The sequence below is a fragment of the Phascolarctos cinereus genome, unplaced genomic scaffold (genome assembly GCF_003287225.1).
Source record: "Phascolarctos cinereus isolate Bilbo 61053 unplaced genomic scaffold, phaCin_HiC Scaffold_726;HRSCAF=1367, whole genome shotgun sequence".
NCBI lineage: Eukaryota > Metazoa > Chordata > Mammalia > Diprotodontia > Phascolarctidae > Phascolarctos > Phascolarctos cinereus.
This window is the reverse complement of record NW_027556098.1, coordinates 208,538,788-208,551,363: the sequence shown is the minus strand read 5'-3', so window position 1 is coordinate 208,551,363 and position 12,576 is coordinate 208,538,788. Positions and strand designations below refer to the sequence as shown.

Here is a 12,576-nt window from a genome sequence, read left to right as displayed (position 1 = left end):
GGGTGCCTGAAACTGTACAGGCTCTTAAGAAACGTTTGATTGATTACTGAGTGATAAATAGAAATATATCCCTACTGACCCACATACTGACTTAGAAAACCACAAGTTAACATTATGATGTGCTGTATTTTTATTTATTTTGTTAAATATTTTCCAGTTACATTTTAATCTGGTTCACATTCCAAAGTTTTGCCAGAATGAGCTTGATACTTCTAATCTAGGTAATATATAGTCTTCTTCCCTGTGGTTTTTATTGTGTGGATAGTTGGGACAAATTCTTATACTTGGGTTTGCGAAGTGCTACAAATCATTAGAAGTAGAAAAATCTTGTTGTGATAACTAGAAACTAGTCATTAATTTTATTTGACTATAATTATACCACTAACTTTGAGGCTACAAAGTTATTTTGCAAAGAAATAATTTTTATTCAGCATTAACATGTAGTTCTTCCATTCTACAATTAATATTTAAAAAAATTTTACTTGTCCCTTAAAACGAACAGGGTAATATATCATTTACACTACCAACAATGCAAGAAGCTATTCAGATACACAATATCTTTGTGATAAAGAAAACATAAAACTCAAAGTTTTGATGTTTAAAACTATAAATTTTACAACCATAGAGAAAATCTTTCCAAATGTAAGAGAAATATGGTGATTTAAGATCATGAAATCAGTTAGAAATGTAATTAAAAAGGTCAATTTAGTCCAACCCCTTCATCTTACCAATAAAAACACTGAGGCTCAGGTTAAGTAATCTGCTCCACATAAAAGGGAGGTTGTAAATATCAGGAAGGGAGTCAAATCCTATAATCCTGCCATATTCAATCACAGAATCCCAGAGGCAAAAAGAATTTCAATTATCCATTCCTTTGCTTTGCTGTTAAGCCAAAACTAAAACCAAACCATTAAAGACAAGTGATCTAAAGTGATCTTAGGAAAGAAATGACACACTTTTCCTCTGTTGGCTATTTCAGTTTTTAAGGACCATCAAGCACTTCCAATAATGGCATTCTTATTTTTATTCGTCTTGACCACTTTATCTGGCTCTCCTCTTATCTCTGTGTTCTTTTCTTTGTCTTCTGCACTAAAGTTTCAAAGCCAGGTTTTAAATTCAAGTCTTCCGAGTCCAAGATTAACACTATACCATTTTTTTGCTACACTCATGCCTTCTGGAAGTCAATCAATAACAACAACAATAGCAACTCAAATTTTTTTACAGGATTTTAAGATTTATAAATCTATATATCCCTGTGATGTAGGTAATGCAAACATAACTCTCAGTTTACAGATGAGGAAACTGAGGCACAGAATAGGCTAAGAGGTTGTTGAGGTTCAAATGAGATAAAGTATGCAAATTACTATATAAAGTCAGTTATCATCATTTTCCCTTGCAAAAACATAAAATTGTATACTATTGAAAATGGCAACACTACCCTTTCATTTCCCCATCAGGCACATAATCCTGGGTTCATTTGGTTTTGCTAACTCAGGATGTCTGATTTATCTCTCCCTTTTCTTTACCCTGTATCCATTTGGACCAAACTCACCACTTTGTTAATAATAATAGGCACTAACACTTTATAACCTAAATGGTACTGTGTTCTGGTAAATGGTGAAATTATTTTCAGGATCATGAGAAAAGTTTATCAGCAGGAACTAGGCAAAATTATAAAGCAAGCAATGCGTCTTTAGCAAACTTCTACCTATTCCAGTCATTCTCCCACTTCTGGATACATTCTATTCATTTTCCCAAGTCATTTATGAGGAACAGGCTAAGCAAAATCCTATACAGTACTTCACAAATGCCTGCCTTAGCCAAAGTACCTTAAACTCTTCTTTGCCCTTCATCATAAAACACTAGTTCTTTAATAAATTATTTCAACTAGGTAACAGGAAAAAAAGTTATCAGATTAAACCTAAGTATGCTGAGGTATAAGCCATTAAATTTAAACTTTCCTGGGTTGTACAGTATTTGGATTTTTAAAGACTGGTTAAACAAAAGTTATCCTTAACTGGAATAATATAGAAGAGAGACTTTTGAACACAGATTGCTTTTCTTTTGTGAGACAATGAAAACAACATAACCCAACTTATTCTCTACTTTGGCTTTCACCACCTGAAAATTTAGAGCTAAATTTATTGCCCAAAGTGGTGTAATCTATTCAATTCAATTGCCTGAAAGCATCTACTACTCTCCGTTTAATCCCTTATCTTGAAGTATGGTTTAATCTGTAAATTGCAGTAAGTACTTTCAGAAGTAGTAGGGGTTACAACAAATCTTAAATAAAGAAGAAAAAAGTGAGCCTTTCCTAAGCTTTATTTTAGTTCAGTCTCCCTCATATAGTTCCCACTAAAGTACCAACCTACATTGCCCCTTAGTACAGCAATTACTTTTTCACACAGCATGTATTTGTCCCCAAGTAGAAGAGGAGAAGCCAAAGTTGTGGCAAAATTGTGAAACACAGAATAAGCACTCAGCTGGCAGTCTAGAAATATGAGTCTATGCAACCTGAGTATAGGTTACCTCCTCTGTAAATTGAGGCAGTTAAGAGTAGATAAACTCTAAAATGCTACAATTCTAGTTTTACACATTTGCTTTTGAAACCTACTAATACCCTGATCCATTTTCCCTCTTTCTGCTTTCCCTTTTCCCATCAGGAGTCCTCTGACTGCTAGCTTTATATCATCTACAGGATCTTATCCTTTATCAATTGAAGTGGAGTGGGGTGACAAAAAGAGGATTGGCTTTGGACTCAGAAGACCTGGGTTTGCATCTTGGTACCAATACTAAATATCTACATGACATAAGGAAATTTTTGTTTCAGCAAACTGTGTATGACAGGGTAAGACATTTTATTACCACCCTTAGGGAACTTTCAATTTTCCCAGCTATCTGCATTGTATGCCTTTTACCCAATCTGGCAAAGAATTAAGTTTACAAAGATACCACACATCTTGGATAGGTGGTATCACTACATTATCTCCATTTTACAGATTACAAAGTTAAAGGTGAGAAACGTGCAATTATTTCCCCATTGTTATACATCTGCTAAGTGTCAGAGATGGAACTGAAACTCAGACCTTTCCCAGTCCAATACGCTTGCCCACCATGGTATTCTATACAAGGAAAGAGAAAGCTGGTGGGGACAATTTTTTCAAAAGCACCACAGACCTTCTCTTTGAGTCTATAAATATACTACATCTAAAACTAGCTCTCAACAAAAAAGCTGCGTCAGGGACAAACTGGACTTAGAAGATCCATGACATGAGGTTCAAATACTGGCTTTGTGGCCCCGGGCAAGTCATTGATTGATCAACAACAGGTCTCAGGCCAAGCCCACTTGGTCATCGTTTGAATCTTGATTGGCTCAGATTGAATATAAATATAAATATAAATATAAATATAAATATAAATATAAATATAAATATAAATGTAAATATAAATATAAATATAAGTATAAATATAAATATAAATATGGTCAGAAACCCTGAGGATCTTTCCCTCCCAGATTGAGATATATAGTTTATACTAGATAAAGACGCCATTCTCTCCCTTGTTACTTGCCTAGCCTTAATCACAAATAGGTGTTACCTCACTCAAACTGAGACCTGTTAAAGAGCTTAGTTTAAGTAGGCCCACTGCATCCAGGGCCTTCTCCAGTTGTCCTGATCTATATCTTGCCACTGGACTGAGACAGCTCTGAAGGAGCAGCATGGTTCTCTTGAAGAAAGAAGGACAGACAACAACAACCCTGGGCAAGTCACAACCTCTCAGCCTGAGTTTCTTCATCTGTAAACCTCCCAGGGTTGCTGTGAACAGTCAATGAAGTAATATTTCTAAAGTACTCTGCAAACCTCAAAGCACTGTACAAATGCTAACTATTATTATTACTAAATGTAAATGTACTTTAGTTTCTTTTCAGGGATCTGGTCAAAAGAAACAGGACCATGCTTTTGCTGGTCTTCTCTTCTGGCCCTAGTTCCTCACCTCTACCTAATCCTTCCCCCCAATTTCTGAATCTCAATGAAGTCTTTCAAGGACAGGGGATCTGGATCCAGCTTCACTATTAGCCCCCCCTCTGCACCATCACCTCATACCTAGGGGGTGGGAGGTGGGGAATGCCCTGCACAATGATCTCGGCTTCACTCTTAAAGCACAAAGTCCACAGAGAGTTTTATATTATGGACCAGAGTTGCTGCTGCCTCAAACCCTCAGGAGAGAGCCTGGGTCTGGAGGCAGGGGATAGGGGACAGAAGACAAGGAGCTGCTCAAGGGGGATGGAAAGGAGGAGAAGGAAAAGAAAAAGGCTGGGGGCTAGAAGCAAAAATGTAGAGGGATGCTGTGGAGCTGCAAGTGAAGCAAAGGAAAAGAGTGAGGAGAAATCACTCAATCAAGGTACAATCATCAAGTGCTTACCTAAGGGACAGGGGAGGAGAGAAAAATGAAATAATCCTTACCCTTATAGGAAGTGGGAGAAACAACTGTGAGGGAGTATGTTGCTATGAGGTTAAAGGATATTTCTACACCCACAACTACACCAGAGATCCCAAAGCTATCTCCCCCTTAGTTTTTTAGGCCTTCATGACTTCCTCACCCTTATATAGAGATTTCCAGTCTCTGGCTCTTTGCTAACTAATTTTCTTCACTCTTGCTGGGCTAGCTTCTCCCTAACTGAGCTAGTTCAGCCCTCTAGCAAGGGCTAACCTACAGTGGCTCTTTGAGACCTGGGCCTCTACTCCATGCCTTTACTCCAGATCAGCTCCCCACCAGCTCTCAGGTAAGCTTCTCCTACCCCCCCCCTTCACCACTCCCTACCCTGCCCCAGGCACCCACACAGGCCAAGCAAAGTTAACAGCCACAATAAGAACCAAGAGAGTGAATCCCTCAGTAAGTGATCCAATCATTTGATCTACCTCAGAGCCAACAAGCCACTGTCTGGCTCCCCTTGGCTCCCATGGGGACAGGAACCTCTCTGTTTACATATATGTCAAAGATGATCATAGAACAATAGATCTGGAGCTAGATGAGACCTCAAAGAACATCTTTTTCATTTTACAAATGAGGAAACAAGGATCCATGAGGTTTAATAGCATGCCCAAGATCACACAGGTAATGGAACATGTCACCCTTATCATGATTAAAGAAAAAGTGTAGTGTAGTATAGAATACTGCACTTGGAGTCAGGAGAAACCTGGACTTGAATCCTACTCTAGAAACTTACTAGCTATGTAGCTATGGACAAGTCCCTTAACTTCCCTAAGCACTAGGTCCCTCATTTGAAAAATGGGGATAATGGTCCTTATCTCACAAAATGGTTATAGGGATCAAATGAGATTATATACATAAAGCACCATACAAATCTAAGTTATTATCATCAGTTTATGGAATCACAAAAAAAAATAAACCCAACTGTCAGCACTTTTGCTAATTATAGATACTAGAGAACAAACTGAGAAAAGGAAAGATAAAAAGCCGAATTTGCTGTGTGAAAATAATATTAATCACAGTCATTTATGTGAACTGCATTCCATAGTGCCTAACTGCAACCTAGAACAATAATGATCAAGTATAACTAAGAACCACTAACTCAGAATATGATTATCTAGTCCAACACCTAATTTTATAGATAAAGAAACTGAGCTGGGGCAGCTAGGTGGTGCAGTGGATAGAGATCGTTTGGAAAGGTAGAAGGAACTAAGTAAATGCCAGGCTGAGTTGTTTGGATTAATGTGATAGGCCAAGAGCAACACTGGAAGATAATTATTCACATGGCTAGTTGTAAGTGAAGAAAAACTAAAACCAAAATACACTGGTACAGAGATCGTACAGTCATTCATAAGGACCACTATTATATTGTGGGCTCCCAAAACTGAAAATAATAACTTTGACATAAGGCAGCTAGTTGGTGAAGCAGTGACTCAGGTCAGTAAGTCCTGAGTTCAAATACAGCCTCAGACACTTAATAGATGTGTGACTCTCAGCAAGTTACTTAATCTCATTTACCTCAGTTTCATCATCTGTAAAATAGGGAGTCAGACACGACTGAACAACAACAACTTTGACATGAACTACATAGGAATATCTACATAGCATCTAAGCATCCATAAATACTTGGGATAGAAAGCTAGAAGGCTGAAAAAGAATTATAAATAACACCAAAATGATAAACCTTGGGCAGTAGGAAATTGGCTGATAACATTAATGATGAATTTCTAGTTAAATAAATCCATTTGGCCACCTTTACCTCACCTTACACTTATGAAGCTCATATTTTAAAACCCAAATATAGGGTTTTACAGGTATTTTCATTCAATTTCATTTTATTAGATTTGACCTAATGTTCTAACTCGTCATGATTTTTTGATATCTAACATTGTTAGCAATCTGTCCCAGCTTGGTGCTATCTACAAATTACATAAACATGTCACCTATGTCTTTGTGGTAAACAACACAAGGCCAAAAACAAATTGATTCCTGGGAACTGCATTAGAGACCTCCTTCCAAATTACTATTGAACTATTCATTAATAATTATTCTTTAGGTCTGGCATTCAACTAGCTCTGAAGCCACCTAATCATACTATCTAGTCTCTATATCCTGTCCATACAAAATGGAAATGTTACCTTCAATTCGACAAATAGCTATTAAGTGCCTCATATTACCAAGGTAATGTGCTTAGTCCCTGAGTAGACAGTGAAAAATGATATAGTTCCTGTATTCACCAAGTTTATAGGCTACTGTTTCAGAAACTGCGATAGCCAAAAAAATGTAACGTTTAATGACCAACCTTCTGGTGATGAGCATTTTTGAACTTAGTGAGTCCGGTAGACAGATGAGAGTCGCTGGAAGCCTTTAAAATTAAACAAGACCTAACAAGGTTTGTGCTCTAATATTTAACATTTAAAAAACCATGTCTACTATACCACATGGCATCTATGGACTTAGTCTACACTGTATTAATTTGCAAGCTGTACTATATAAAAAAAAATGCTTTTATTGTTGCCGCTTCTATATACACTGTGTATGTAGGTAGGTATGCTTTTCTAAGGCTCAACCACAGCTTCTTTCAGGTCCCTCAGTAAGATCTACTAAGTTAGATACTCCTAAGTCAGGGGTCCTTTACTTGGAACCTATAGAACCCCAAGGGGTCCACAGATAAACCCGGATGGGGGAAAATTCACATCTTTATTTGTACTAACCTCTAACTAAAATTTAACATTTCCTTCAATTACTTAAAACATGATTCTGAGAAGATGCGCACAGGCTTCACCAAATTGTCAAAGGGGTCCATCATGAAAAAAAAAAGTTTAAGAACCTCTGCTCTAGACTTTCTAGACTATGACTCAACAGCAATTTCATTTTTAAGGTTTCACTACTATCTTATGCATAAGGCATCCAAAGGCATGGAATCAATATTACTGGACCTTCCATAAAAACCAAAATGAAGATTTATAAAATAATTCCTGTTACAACTCCTGTTAGAAGAAGAATATATGTAAATCCTTGGAGAACATAATCAATAGCTCTTTACTAACCAACTGGCAAAAGCAGGTTCATTTTTTTATGACCCTGCAGGTCCTACATAAAACAATAAATTATAAAGAAGTTTTTTCCCCCAGGCCTTTACAGGATTCTGCAGACTCTGCAAATGGCTCACTGCAGGAAAACTGTACCTTCCAGCTGTCTACCAATGGTAGACAAAACCTCTGCCAAACCAAACTTGTATTTTATTTCATAGTTACTATCTTTCTCCTCCTCCCCCTTTACTTTTTTTTTAAACCAGGCCATTAGAACAGGCAACCAAGGTTTAGAATAAATCTGTTTAGGCAAAAATCAAAAGAGATTTTTGAACCCCAAATTATTGTACTTGTGGAATGGCAATAGGACACAAAAACAATGTCTTATCAAACTAACATAAAATAGGTAAAGGGAACCAATTAAGTAAACAAGTATCACAGTGCCAGAAACTATATACATAATGCAAATGTCCAGCAGTCATTAAACCCACCCAAACTGAATTAAATCTGGCCTGCAAAACTTAAACTGACCTTTCACATTCACCAATGCCCAATGCTTTCTTTCTTGGCCCTTCTTCCTATTTGCTACATTCTACAGTAACAGGATATAATTACCTGCCTTTAGTCAACAGAGTCCTTCTCAAGAAGCAGATCCCCATGATGATCTAACAAAAATCAAAAATACTACATACATGTGTATTTGGTTTCTTTTTCCCTCCCAAAATCTGATATTCTTCTGGAGCACCTTGATTTCCTTTAAGCTCTCAACAAATGGGACCATCTTATATTTTTATAATTGTTTGAATTTGTGATCAAAAGATTCTAATCTATGACTTTCAAAATGAGGATTTTACTTTATAGATAATGCTGGGACCCTGACTTTTTTAAAATCTACGTACCGGTGCCTCAACAAAGTACTCTATTCTCAGTAGATTACTAGTTCTATGAGGGCAGTAGCTGTTTTAAATTTTTATGACCACATCACCAACATAGAACTCATGTTACATGAGTACCTAGCATACAATAGGCACTTATTTGGGATTGGATTAGATTTTAGATTCTATACTTCATCTGTTCACAAGAATGGAAGCTAGATGGGGGCAGCTAGGTGGTACAGTGGATAGAGCACTGGCTCTGGAGTCAGGAGGACCTGAGCTCAAATCTGGTTTCAGACCAGACACTTGACACTTACTAGCTGTGTGACCCTAGGCAAGTCACTTAACCCCAACTGCCTTGCAAAAAAAAGAAGCTAGGTGATATTCATTACATACTAAATGAAAAAAATATTTTGTCCATGATTATTAAATGAACTACGTTTTTGTTTGAAATAGCAAAAAAAACCCCAAAACCTAAGGGTTCCTAACAGCAGCATTTTTTAAAAAAAATATGTATTTTAACAGGAAAAGATCAAGGTTCTTTCTTTTTTTTTCCTAGAATGTGAAAATGCAAAGTTTCATGATGTTAGTGAACAGAAGAAAAGGAGGCTTTAAATTTGGGGAAAAGAGACCTAGGCTCTGACCGGTGAGCCTCATCTAAATTCTATACACCTATTTCTTCCTATGTAAAACCTGCCCTGAACTTCTCTCTGGGTTATCCTGAAGACTCTTGCACATAGTAGATACCTGAATAGTTGTAGATGATAGTAAATACTATAGGACCACAGGACCATAAGATCATAAAGTCTGGAAAAGTACCTTGGAGGCTATCTAGCCAAACCTCCTCAATATGCAGCTGAGGAAATTAAATAGGGAGACTAAATATCTTGCCAGAGTCCACACAGCTATTTTTTTTCTTTTTTTGGGGGGGAGGGTTTAGGCAATGGGGTTAAGTGACTTGCCCAGGGTCACACAGCTAGTAAGTGTTATGTGTCTGAGGCCGCATTTGAACTCAGGTTCTCCTGAATCCAGGGCCGCTGCTCTATCCACTGTGCCACCAAACTGCCCCAGAGTCCACGCAGCTATTAAAAGTGTCAGAGGCACTGACTCCTGCTGTAAAAATGAAAGTTATCATTAATAAAAACATTCAGTCTTAGGTTAATACTGAAGTAAAAAGTAAACTGTTTTAAGTTGGGTTTATTTTTTGACAAATGTTTTTAAAGTCTCTTTATTAGCTTAAAGTCAGTGGAAAAGTGATAAAGAAGATGCTCATCTCAAGGAGTCCCTTAATGTCTGTGAAAGATGAATTGGGAATTGTGAGTGACATTTTAGTGGTTCATCTGAATATCAGACATTTAATTATCAGACATCTATGAAATAAGAATAGTTATTGAAAATATCACAAACAAGTACAAAGAACATGGTTTTGGAGCAGAGTTAAGTCTTTCTAGTCCTAAATTGTGGTACTTAATACCAGTGCAGCTTTGGACAAGCTTAGGAAGTGGAGAGAACACCAGCACTGGAATCATAACACCTGTGACCCTAGGCTAGGTCACCCCACCTCTCTGGGCCTCAGTTTCTTTTTAATTTGTAAAGTTAGGTCAGAGTAAATATTGTCTCTAATGTTCCTTACAGTAATAAATCATACAAATTTTAGATACTCCTCCATAAGCCTCCTCTAAGTTCTTCTGACTTTTCTTTCACTTACCCTGAAATGTCTCCCATTACTTCTAGATCCTGGCTGTTAAGTAGACCAAATTCAAAATATGTCACAACAATTAATTAATCTTCCAGGCTGTGCTTTTACAGGTATTTGTTTCAAGGTTAATTTTAGTCTGAAAAATGATTGAATAAACATGTTGACAGCATAAACATATGCTGCAAAATTCTTTCCTGGTATTCTGGGCACAAAAAGAAAATACTGTAATGTTGAGTAACTGTGTAACCATGTGCTTGCCACTTCCTTTGGGATTTTTTTATTTAGTCACAGGGCAAAAACATTTACCAGCTTTTATCCACTTTAAAGTATTCAGGTTTCCTGGTTCCAGAACAATGAAGTATTTTACTGAGGGATTTGGGAGGTGGGAAGGAGGTAACAGAATATATGTTCCTTTCATTTTGTATTGTTCCATACAAAAATGGCTTGTAAAAGCTGTAAGAGTTTTTCTTAGTGTGTAGTTTTCCTTTAAAAAAAAAAAGGCTTGTTCATCAGAAAAATATATAGATATATATTTTTTTTCAATGTAAATGAAATTCCAGGATGCAAATTTTAAGGTGAGACCTTAGTAGCTGCCACTTAACAATATGATTTGGTAATGAGAAAGAAAAGCTAAGAAAGTAAGTGACCTGTCAAATTCAAACCATAGTCACAGAGTATCTAGAAAGCACATCAACCTCATGGAGATTGTATAGAGGGAAAACAAAAAGGACACCAAAGCACCAATACCATTGTGACTTAAATGGGGCCAGTCTTAAACACAGCCAATAAACCTCCACATCAGACAGCTAAAGAAAAATAATAATTATATCTCCTAAAATATATAGAATACTTATATGTCCTAAAATATTTTTGGTATATTCAATTTCACCACATGTCTATATAATGATATAGACAGATAGAAATATATAATATATATCTAGACAGATGTAAATATATAGATATATATCCTAAAATACTTTGGGTATATGCAATTTCTCTCTCTTTATAAACGGATATATATATATGGATGCAGACAGATACAGAGATACATATCTCTGTATCTGTCTGTATCCATATGGATATCTCTATGTGGATAAAAAAAAGGATACGGACTGATTTGGATACATATCTATATCTATCTACATCTATCTATCTATCTATACATATATCTATATATTTACAATACATATATATACACCCTAAAATACTCTGGGTGTATGCGATGCATATACTCAAAGTATTTTAGGATATCTACATCCAACCAGCTAGCTAGCTCTGACTTTGGCTCTCAAATCCGTCTTTTAAAAACACACACCCAAGCCGTGCTCCCCATGCAGGATACCACCATCTTCTTCCCTTTTGTGGCTCTTCCAAAGCCTAATGGACCTTCGCACGGTGCAGGCCCGGGAGCGAGCGGTGGGGAGCCAGTGCCCGGTGCAAACACCCAGCCCCGGGCAGGTCCCGTAAATGGCAACACAAAGGAAAAGGAAAGCCCCGGGGCTGGCACGGGAGGGAAATCGCAGCGGATCCCGACCAAGAGAAGGAGGGAGGGGGCGCCAACGTCCAGACCTGTTACTCCCCTTCCCCCCCCACCTTTGGATTGGAAATTTTAAACGGTCTTTTCCCCAAAAAATCTCTTTTCCGGTTCTCTCCGTTTGAAAACGGGGCGCGTTAGAACGCAAGGGGTCCGGGGCTGAGGAGGGGGCTGCCGGTGCTTTGTCTGCGGCCGGGGCCGGGCCGGTGCTCCTTGGCTGCCCCTCCGCGAACCCGCAGGGGCGACCCCCGGCCCCGGGCCGGCGGCGCGTCCTCCTCCCCTCCGCAGCGGGCCTCGGGGCCTGCACGCGCCGGGGCCCGGGCCGAGGCCGGGCCGGGGCCGGGCGGGGGTAGCACACTCACCTGGGCGGCTCGGGTGGCGGGCTGCTGCGGAGCGCTGGACTGAAGGAAGCGGGGAAGGGAGAGAGGGAGGCGGGCGGGCCCAGGCGGGCGGCGGCGGCGGCGGCGGCGGCTCCAGTCACTGCCGGCAGTCGCTGTCCCAGCCCCTCCGTGCGTCAGGCGGGGGGCGGCGGCGGCGGCCCAGTGACCCACTTCACACCCCGCCCTCGCGCCCTCCCCTCCCCGACGGCTGCACGCGAGCGCGCGCGGCCCCCGCCCCCTGCACTCCGCCACCCCGTGCCACCCCCGCACTACGACCTGGACCCGAACCTGCACCCTGCGGTGCGCCGAGCACCCGGCCACTCCTCCTTCTCCTGTGTGGCCCCGGAGATCTCGGGGAGGGGCCACGGGGACTGGAGTACCCCAAGGATTTGGGACCTTGTCTATGCTGGGGCCCTCCCTGCTCCAAAACCCTACAAACTACCACGAATTTAGTTCTTTTCCCACACCCACTCCGTGACTTTGTGTGGGGATCTTGGACAAGTCACCTCAGGTTCCTCATCTGTGAAAAAAGAGTGGGGAGGGGGCTTCTCAGGTGCTCTCCATC

The 12,576-nt window shown here is 39.5% G+C and overlaps 1 protein-coding gene across 3 annotated transcripts in view; it reads right to left on the bottom strand.

Moving 5' to 3' along the window:
- SESTD1 (SEC14 and spectrin domain containing 1) overlaps positions 1 to 12,172 on the bottom strand; it is a 121,964-nt gene extending 109,792 nt beyond the window's left edge. For 2 of the 3 annotated variants that reach the window (XM_020991068.2, XM_078146955.1), the window contains exon 1: positions 11,994 to 12,169. The gene's annotated coding sequence lies outside the window, so the exon portion shown is untranslated. Of the gene's footprint in view, positions 1 to 11,993 lie in introns of all 3 variants that reach the window. The other variant, XM_078146956.1, reaches the window with a different exon arrangement.
- Positions 12,173 to 12,576: the final 404 nt, after the last annotated feature.